Below are 11,102 nucleotides of genomic sequence, written 5' to 3' on the forward strand. Positions count from 1 at the left end.
TTCGACAGTTCTGATTGCCACATGTGGTCTCGTATTATCGTGGAGCAGAATCACGTCATCCACATCGAGACTCCCTCGGTGCCTTTGCCTGACAGCAGCCCTCAGAAGTGACAATGTGGAACTCTGTGACAGTTGCACGTTATCGCATGAAATCCAGCAGGACCAGTCCACAGCTATCCCAGAAGGCCGTTAACATCATTTCTCCAACATATGTCACTGAACGGATTTTTTTTTTGTCGTAGGTGAACCCATCTGTTTCCACACCATGCTTTGCTGCTTGGATTCTGGCGTGAAGTACAGTAGCCACGTTTCATCGCCAGTAACAGTGCAGTCCTACGAACATTAACCCTCCAGAATGAGATTTTCACTCTGCAGCGGAGTGTGCGCTGATAAGAAACTTCCTGGCAGATTAAAACTGTGTGCCGGACCGAGACTCGAACTCGGGACCTTTGCCTTTCACGGGCAAGTGCTCTACCAACTGAGCTACCCAAGCACGACTCACGCTCTGTCCTCATAGCTTTACTTCATCCTCCTTGGAGTGCTGTTCCAGAACATTCAGTGAAGATATCATTTGCTGGCCTTTCACCATGTCATCCAACTGCTTAGGCACCTACTGACATGAAATCTTCCAGTACGCTAAGTACCAGTGAAAGATCTCCTAATCACTGATTATGATATGCCAAGCTCCCGGGAAATGACCGTCATATGTACAAGCCCATCTGGTTTTACTATTGCATCCACGCCTGCACGCGGGAAATGTTGTCAGTCAGCGACGAACGCGGCCACCCCGACCGCTGATTGTCATGCAAGACTTCAATGCCTTTGTCGAACTCACACCACCTCTGCTAGCAGTACTCAAAGCGATACTTTCCCCATACGTGGGCTGCATTTGCGTGTCGATCTTGGTGCGCAATCGTCCCTTGCTCCATAGAAAACAAATGGCAATTCGTTGCTGTAACGCCGTGGCTGTGTGAAGCACAACCGCCATCTTTAAGAACTGACAGCAGCGCCGTGCGGCGGAACTACTGGCAGATAAGGCCGGCACGAACCAAGAAAGGTCCCATGCTGCGAATGAATATGTTGACTTCGCAGTTACAGCCGTAATTCGGCTAAAAAAGTAGGGACGAAGACCTTCTGATTTGCCCTCTTAGCAAGTGACTTTGGTTTTGCTGAAATTCTGTGTGGAGCCCTGTTCTCTTCCTTGCCAAAAAACAGAGGGACGGAGTTAATGCTATCTTACGCATTGTTTAGTAATTGTCACTATCGGTAACTTCTGGCGTGGGTCATCTTTGGTTTTGTGGCGGCACTAGCGTCGCCGTGTGTGTTTGTGTGTGTGTGTGTGTGTGTGTGTGTGTTATCTTTCGGGAATCGCTCTGCAAACCGAGATTTTAAATTGCCTTGCATAGCGCTTAATTACTGCAGTTTTTCCTTGAAAAACGACATGGTGGTCACCAGTCCATATATGGGCGATTTCCGACGTCGTCACACGGCTGCGTTCCCATAAGTTACGTAATTATATGAACAACAGCAGATATTATAAATACTTAAATCAAATTGGTGTGTTCAGGCGCGATAGATAGATCACAGAAGCGCCAAAGATGCAAAAATACAAATAACATGCGAAGATGCTAAAGTGCAAAGATGCTAGTTTACGGCCGCGCGGAGTGGCCGTATGGTTAGAGGCGCCATGTCACTGACCGCGCGGCCCCTCGAGCATGGCTGTGTGTGTTGTTCTTAGCATAAGCAGTTTGGTCCCTTAGGAATTCACACACATTTGAACATTTTTTGCTAGTTTACGGAGTCGATATTCAACTAAAATGTGTGTGCAGAAACGGGAAAGTGATTGAAATGTATTAGATCTTCTTCTACACTTACGTTTTATGGCTATCTTTAATTGCGACTTGATAACAACATAACCTTTTTACCTACTTTTAATTTACATCTTGAGTATCATCTGTTGATTTCAGTTTTATCTAACATATATTTCTGTCACTTCCCCGCTTTCTGCGCACAAATTTTACTAACATACCGACTCTATGTATTATCACCTTTGCACTCTAAGGCTCATTCTCTTTTTTTATGTTTACATCTTTACCGCTTTTGTGTTCCATTTACCACACCTATTACATGAAATTTTGACACAAAAGTTTCCCATCTTTGCTGTTATTTCACCAATTTTCTGACGTGTGCTCGCATGTCGTATGGAACAGCTCATACATTTACACCATCCCATGAATTTGCTTTTACACTGCTGAGAAACATGGTCCAACATGTCACAGTTACTGAGTGCCTTACAACATCCCACGTGGCAGCTTTGAACTTTTTATCTCTCAATGTTTTTTAGTTTTATAATGACTTGTATTTTATTTGGTGAAAGATGCTTTCAGAATGATTGACAGTGGACATATGCAGAAACGGCAAATGAAATAAATATTTTCACAGCGAAATGACTTCATTCAAAACAAAACGCTGTAAGAGCTGACAAACGTGATCTGAGCAGTGGGCCCTTCAACATACAGACTCGATTTTTCGACAGCTGACACATGAGTCTTACGGAAATGAGGGGTTTTCCCATTTATACACTCCTGGAAATTGAAATAAGAACACCGTGAATTCATTGTCCGAGGAAGGGGAAACTTTATTGACACATTCCTGGGGTCAGATACATCACATGATCACACTGACAGAACAACAGGCACGTAGACACAGGCAACAGAGCATGCACAATGTCGGCACTAGTACAGTGTATATCCACCTTTCGCAGCAATGCAGGCTGCTATTCTCCCATGGAGACGATCGTAGAGATGCTGGATGTAGTCCTGTGGAACGGCTTGCCATGCCATTTCCACCTGGCGCCTCAGTTGGACCAGCGTTCGTGCTGGACGTGCAGACCGCGTGAGACGACGCTTCATCCAGTCCCAAACATGCTCAATGGGGGACAGATCCGGAGATCTTCTTGGCCAGGGTAGTTGACTTACACTTTCTAGAGTACGTTGGGTGGCACGGGATACATGCGGACGTGCATTGTCCTGTTGGAACAGCAAGTTCCCTTGCCAGTCTAGGAATGGTAGAACGATGGGTTCGATGACGGTTTGGATGTACCGTGCACTATTCAGTGTCCCCTCGACGATCACCAGTGGTGTACGGCCAGTGTAGGAGATCGGTCCCCACACCATGATGCCGGGTGTTGGCCCTGTGTGCCTCGGTCGTATGCAGTCCTGATTGTGGCGCTCACCTGCACGGCGCCAAACACGCATACGACCATCATCGGCACCAAGACAGAAGCGACTCTCATCGCAGAAGACGACACGTCTCCATTCGTCCCTCCATTCACGCCTGTCGCGACACCACTGGAGGCGGGCTGCACGATGTTGGGGCGTGAGCGGAAGACGGCCTAACGGTGTGCGGGACCGTAGCCCAGCTTCATGGAGACGGTTGCGAATGGTCCTCGCCGATACCCCAGGAGCAACAGTGTCCCTAATTTGCTGGGAAGTGGCGGTGCGGTCCCCTACGGCACTGCGTAGGATCCTACGGTCTTGGCGTGCATCCGTGCGTCGCTTCAATCCGGTTCCAGGTCGACGGGCACGTGCACCTTCCGCCGACCACTGGCGACAACATCGATGTACTGTGGAGACCTCACGCCCCACGTGTTGAGCAATTCGGCGGTACGTCCACCCGGCCTCCCGCATGCCCACTATACGCCCTCGCTCAAAGTCCGTCAACTGCACATACGGTTCACGTCCACGCTGTCGCGGCATGCTACCAGTGTTAAAGACTGCGATGGAGCTCCGTATGCCACGGCAAACTGGCTGACACTGACGGCGGCGGTGCACAAATGCTGCGCAGCTAGCGTCATTCGACGGCCAACACCGCGGTTCCTGGTGTGTCCGCTGTGCCGTGCGTGTGATCATCGCTTGTACAGCCTTCTCGCAGTGTCCGGAGCAAGTATGGTGGGTCTGACACACCGGTGTCAATGTGTTCTTTTTTCCATTTCCAGGAGTGTATATGTCTGGGCGAACTTTGTGAGGTGCAAGGACCAATTAAACGCTTGAGGGCGGGAGATATCTGAGTGAAAAGACAGATCCTTTTCTGATCGCTGCTTTCTATGCCAGTTTCTGTGTTTTCAACGAAACAATTTTCTTATTTCTTTCTGATTAAAAAAGAGACTTGATCAAAATCATTGAAGTGTATAAAAAGCTTCAAGCGTCTCTGTTTTCACGAAACGTTGCGTTTGAGATGTGAAAGAGATGTAGGCCGTAAATCCACTTTTATGAAAATTTTAATGTTTTGTTTTCGGTAATCGCACCTTGGTTTTTGAGCGCTTTTCTTGCTTGCATAAATATACTGAGGTGCAGAAGTCACGGGATACCTCCAAATGACGTATCGGACCTCCTTTTGCCCGGCGAAGTGCAGCAATTGGACGTGGCATGGACTCCACAAGTCGTTGGAAGCCCCTAGCAGAAATATTGAGCCATACTACCTCTATAGCTGTCCATAACCGCGAAAGTGCTGCCGGTGCAGGATATTGTTCACGAACTGATCTCTCGATTATGTCCAACATATGTTCGAAAGGACTCATGTCGGGCGAACTTGGTGGCAAGGCGTTCGGCCGAATTGTCCAGAATGTTCTTCAAGCCAGTTGTGGCCCAGTGACATGACGCTTTAACATCCATAAAAATCCCAAACAATCCTGTTGGAAGAACATCCGGAACAGAGCATTACAGCAGAGGTTGAAAATACCGCTTCAGTTGTAAATTACTTTATTTTCACACGACCGGTTTCGGATTGTTATAAGCCCATCCTCAGGTGTCGTACTGGAAATAGCAAAAGACGGGAGATAATTTTCACACGCCGCAACACACATAAAAAACAAAACAATGTTTTTCCTAAAATATTTTAAAAACATTTTGAAACCGCCGTTCAGGCTAGGTGCTGTGAAACCTATGTCTACATCTACATCTACATCCATATTAGGCAAGCCACCTGACGGTGTGTGGCGGAGGGTTCCTTGAGTACCTCTATCGGTTCTCCCTTCTATTCCAGTCTCATATTGTTCGTGGAAAGAAGGATTGTCGGTATGCTTCTGTGTGGGCTCTAATCTCTCTGATTTTATCCTCACGGTCTCTTCGCGAGATATACGTAGGAGGGAGCAATATATGGCTTGACTCCTCGGTGACGGTATGTTCTCGAAACTTCAAAAAAAGCCCGTACCGAGCTACGGAGCGTCTCTCCTGCAGAGTCTTCCACTGGAGTTTATCTATCATCTCCGTAACGCTTTCGCGATTACTAAATGATCCTATAACGAAGCGCGCTGCTCTCCGTTGGATCTTCTCTATCTCTGCTATCAACCCTATCTGGTACGGATCCCACACCGATGAGCAATATTCAAGCAATGGGCGAACAAGTGTACTGTAACCAACTTCCTTTGTTTTCGGATTGCATTTCCTTAGCATTCTTCCAATTAATCGCAGTCGGCATCTGCTTTACCGACGATCAACTTTATATGATCATTCCATTTTAAATCACTCCTAATGCGTACTGCCAGATACTTTATGGAACTAACTGCTTCCAGTTGCTCACCTGCTATTTTGTAGCTAAATGATAAGGGGTCTATCTTTCTATGTATGCGCAGCACATTACACTTGTCTACATTGAGATTCTATTGCCATTCCCTGCACCATGCGTCAATTCGCTGCAGATCCTCCTGCATTTCAGTATAATTTTCCATTGTTACAACCTCTCGATACACCACAGCATCATCTGCAAAAAGCCTCAGTGAACTTCCGATGTCATCCACGAGACCATTTATGTATATTGTGAATAACAACGGTCCTATGACACTCCCCTGCGGCACACCTGAAATCACTCTTACTTCGGAAGGCTTCTCTCCATTGAGAATGACATGCTGCGTTCTGTTATCTAGGAACTCTTCAATCCAATCACACAATTGATCTGATAGTCCATAAGCTCTTACTTTGTTCATCAAACGACTGTGGGGAACTGTATCGAACGCCTTGCGCAAGTCAAGAAACACGGCATCTACCTGGGAATCCGTGTCTATGGCCTTCTGAGTCTCGTGGACGAATAGCGCGAGCTGGGTTTCACACGACCGTATTTTTCGAAACCCATGCTGATTCCTACAGAGTAGATTTCTAGTCTCCAGAAAAGTCATTATACTCGAAAATAATACGTGTTTCAAAATTCTACAACTGATCGACGTTAGAGATATAGGTCTATAGTTCTGCACATCTGTTCGACGTCCCTTCTTGAAAACGGGGATGACCTGTGCCCTTTTCCAATCCTCTCAAACACTACGCTCTTCTAGAGACCTACGGTACACCGCTGCAAGAAAGGGGGCAAGTTCCTTCTCTGCATAAAACCAAACTGGTATCCCATCAGGTCCAGCGGCCTTTCCTCTTTTGAGCGATTTTAATTGTTTCTCTATCCCTCTGTCGTCTATTTCGATATCTACCATTTTGTTATCTGTGCGACAATGTAGAGAAGGAACTACAGTGCAGTCTTCCTCTGTGAAACAGCTTTGGAAAAAGACATTTAGTATTTCGGCCTTTAGTCTGTCATCCTCTGTTTCAGTACCATTTTGGTCACAGAGTGTCTGGACATTTTGTTTTGATCCACCTACCGCCTTGACTTAAGACCAAAATTTCTTATGATTTTCTGCCAAGTCAGTACATAGAACTTTACTTTTGAATTCATTGAACGCCTCTCGCATAACCCTCCTCACGCTACATTTCGCTTCGCGTATTTTTTGTTTTTCTGCAAGGCTTTGGCTATGTTTATGTTTGCTGTGAAGTTCCCTTTGCTTCCGCAGCAGTTTTCTAGTTCGGTTGTTGTACCACGGTGGCTCTTTTCCATCTCTTACGATCTTGCTTGGCACATACTCATCTAACGCATATTGGACGATGGTTTTGAACTTTGTCCACTGATCCTCAACACTATCTGTACTTGTGACAAAACTTGTGTTGAGCCGCCAGGAACTCTGTAATCTGCTTTTTGTCACTTTTGCTAAACAGAAAAATCTTCCTACCTTTTTTTAATATTTCTATTTGCGGCTGAAATCATCCATGCAGTAATCGCTTTATGATCGCTCATTCCCTGTTCTGCGTTAACTGTTTCAAATAGTTCGGGTCTCTTTGTCACCAGAAGGTCTATTATGTTCTCGCCACGAGTCGGTTCTCTGTTTAACTGCTCAAGGTAGTTTTCAGATAAAGCACTTAAAAAAATTTCACTGGATTCTTTGTCCTTGCCACCAGTTATGAACGTTTGAGTCCCCAAGTCTATATCCGGCAAATTAAAATCTCCACCCAGAACTATAACATGGTGGGGAAATCGTAACTGTAATTGGATAAATGCACTTTTTACTTATATCGCGTATTTTTTATGTAATTTTTTTTATTTTTCTTCATTTTAAATGTAAACCACTAAATTCAAATTGTGAACTGCCGGGCTAGTGGCCCCGTGTTCTTCTCTCCGTCAATAGGTGGCAGCACTTTTGCCACTCTGGTTTACCAATTTGCCTCCTCGTTCGCATCCGCTGCTCCCTGTTCTGGGTTCATGGGCAGTATACCGCGTCTGGTACACTTGGCGCTCGGGGACCACAGCACAGCGTTATGTGTCGTGATACCATTTGTATATGTTCCCTCCCCAGGCAGTCGTCCATAGTACCGTCTGGTGCCACTTGCGCACTGACATAGGTTTCATAGCACCTAGCCCGACCGGCGTTTTCAAAATGTTTTTAAAACATTTTAGGAAAAAACATTGTTTTGTTTTTTATGTGTGTTGCGGCGTGTGAAAATTATCTCCCGTCTTTTGCTACTTCCAGTACGACACCCGAGGCTCGGCTTATAACAGTCCGAAACCGGTCGTGTGAAAATGAAGTAATTTACAACTGGAGCGGTATTTTCAACCTCTGCCATAAAAATTCCATCGTTGCTTGTGAACATGAAGTTCGTGAATGGCTGCAAATGCTCTCCAAGTAGCCGAACATGACCATTTCCAGTGAATGGTCGGTTCAGTTGGACCAGAGGACCCAGTCCATCTCATGAATACACACCTCACACCTTTATGGAGTCACTACCAGCGCGCACAGTGTCTTGTTGAGAATTTGGGTAAATGGTTTCGTGTGATCTACGCTACGCTCGAACCCTACCATCAGCTCTGAGCGGCTGAAATCGCGACTCGTTTGATCAGGCCACTGTTTTGCAGTCGTCTAGGATCCAACCGATATGGTCACGAGCTCAGGAGAGGCGCTGTAGGCGATGTGGTGCTGTCAGCAAAGGCACTCGCGTCCATCGTCTGCTGTCATAGCCCATTAACGCCTAATTTCTCCGCACTGTCCTAATGGATATGTTCGTCGTACGTTTCACCTCGATTTCTGCGGTTTAATCACACAGTGTTGCTTGTCTGCGAGCACCGAAAACTCTGCGCAAACGCCACTGCTCTCGATCAGTAAGTGAATGCCGTCGGCAATTGCGTTGTTCGTAGCGAGAGGTAATGCCTGAAATTTGGTATTGTCGGCACGGTCTTGACACTGTGGACCTCGGAATATCGTATTCTCTAACGATTTCCGAAATGGAAGGTCCCATGCGTCTAGCTCCAATTACCATTCCTCGTTCAAAATCTAATGAGTCCCGTTGTGCGGCCGTAAGCAAGTCGGACACCTTTTCATATAAAAGAAAAATGTAAATGTCGTGTGACTAGGGCCTCCCGTCGGGTAGACCGTTCGCCGGGTGCAAGTTTTTCGATTTGACGCCACTTCGGCGACTTGCGCGTCGATGGGGATGAAGTGATGATTATTAGGACAACACAACACCCAGTCCCTGTGCGGAGAAAATCTCCGACCCGAGCCCTTTGTTTGACATTCTGTCGCGCTGACCACTCAGTTACAGGGGGCGGACACCTTTTCACATGATTCGCCTGAGTAAAATGACAGCTCTTGTAGTGGGACGCGAAATTGAAGCGTCACCCATCCACCAGTGTCAGCCCAGTTTGCAGGTGAATATAAGTTTAATTTAGTTTGTTTATGTATTTTTGTAATATTTTTGTAATGGTTGTGAATTGTCTAAAGTTTTGTGTTTTTTTATGTTTCATGTACGGAGAGGGCGGCGCAACGAACGGAGACAGCATCTTCGCTGCCGGGACCAGAGAGAAAATTGCTGGCCACCATACGTCGCGGGTCGACAGCCAAAGAGCAACAGAAGATCCTGGAACCGAGTTGTTGCGTCGTGCTTCTAAAAATTGATAAATGAGAATTTGTAATGTTTTGTACAACAATGATATCATAGGAAGTTTAATCTTATTGAAAATGTTTAGTTTTGTCTCGTCAAGGCTCAGGTTCACGTCTGTATGTAGGAAGATAATAAACTAGTGGATGCTACTAAAGTTGAAATACGTGTTCTGAGGATTTATTTATGAAGAATTATGTGAATGAATTAATAATATATTTGAGAAGATTATTGAATTTTGACAGCGTTCATCGCAACTTCGAATCTCAAAAGTTTATTCAATGTGTGATTCTAATATCGATTAAATCAAGATAACGTGTATCAATATAATTTCTGAGGAGAAACAAACGACATCTAAAATTGAAAAAGTTTACGCAAACCAATTGGCCCGAGTCACGTAATTCTGTGCAAACGACTCAAATGATGTTTTACAGTTTCGTTCAAGAACCATTCTGAGACAATTTAAAAAGAATATAAATAATTTTGAAGTGGGTTGTAACTGACGTAGGTGACGAAGTCTGCACATGGTCATACGTCGAAAGAAAATCATTTATAAGAAACTTACGTCGTTACGCTACACCGTGGCGACCTTAGAAACAGGACTTGTGTGCAACTAAGACACACAGGTACGAAACAATTAAAACATCAAGAGTCCTTCGGAAGTCAACGCGAGTTTCGTGGAGCCTTCACCAGCCAGCGGCGACTTCGCGGGTGTGGGCATCTGACGGAGTGCAGCCAAGCAGTACGGTCACGCAGTTATTCCACGAGAAGGAGCATCTGTTGGGCAGCAGCTGAACGCTGCAAACCCCGACAACCTTTTTCTCCTAAACTAACAGGCCCAGTACGTCAGCTGGAGGGCGTTCTTCCGGCTGGTATTAGAGGTGTTGCTGAGGGCTTCGCCTGTCTACGGCGGTGCCGGGCGTGGTTGCAGCCAGTGACGTCTCCGGTGTTCGACTCAGCGTCCTTCGGGGTCGCAGCACCTCAGCGGCTGCATCGACGGCTGTTATAATTGATAACATTGACGAAGGTACAGAGCGTTCACATCGTGAACACAGTGAAGAATCGATATTAGCTAATCGCGTATCCAATACAGAAATGCGAATACAGGAAATTACTAAACGGTTATCGGAATTAGATAATAATGAAAACATTTCAAGTAGTAGAAGTAATAATGTAATCAGAGACAACAGTCGCATCGTGTTTGCTAGCTCGAACGACAACAATATAAATAAAGAAATCACGGCAAGCCAATCCGATGCAACTCCGTCTCTGCAATCTAAACAAAATCCAACTATGTCTCTCGCAGAATGTTGGGATAATATAACGACAAATTCAAATGTAGCAAGTCGATTTGTAACTGACGTAGGTGACGAAGTCTGCACATGGTCATATGTCGAAAGAAAACCATTTATAATAAACTTACGTCGTTACACTACACTCTGCCCATTTATGTCTTATTTACATGATACTATCGTCATCTGAATACGTGCATAGCTCTATCCCATTACTTTTGTCACCTCATTGTAAATAACGTTCTCACGTTCATTACACAGAGTTTCTCGCTATAGACTAGTGGACAATTGTTGTGTTTTGTGCGGTGCTGGTATATTAGACTCGCTTAGGGTTTATCGACAGATATTTCTATTGATGAATAACAGTCTCGCATTCCGTTGCTTAACTTAGCAATAGCCACTGGAAATAGGAGACTGAGTACAAGTGAGTGTTTTGTTAACTTTGAGTTCCTTGCTTTTGGTTTAAGACTGGCACGAAGCATTTACATATACAGCAAACAACGCCTGCTATGCTCGTAATAAGGAATGTATGAAATTCAGCCGCCTTACATTCTTAGTATGAAAGGTC

The 11,102-nt window shown here is 45.4% G+C and overlaps 1 non-coding gene across 1 annotated transcript; it reads right to left on the bottom strand.

Annotated features, from left to right (window-relative positions):
- Positions 1-419: 419 nt before the first annotated feature.
- Trnas-uga (transfer RNA serine (anticodon UGA)) lies at positions 420-494 on the bottom strand. The gene has a single exon. It is a non-coding gene; the product is annotated as a tRNA-Ser (tRNA).
- Between the last annotated feature and the right edge of the window lie 10,608 nt (positions 495-11,102).

This window comes from Schistocerca cancellata, chromosome 6 (genome assembly GCF_023864275.1).
Source record: "Schistocerca cancellata isolate TAMUIC-IGC-003103 chromosome 6, iqSchCanc2.1, whole genome shotgun sequence".
Taxonomy (NCBI): Eukaryota; Metazoa; Arthropoda; class Insecta; order Orthoptera; family Acrididae; genus Schistocerca; species Schistocerca cancellata.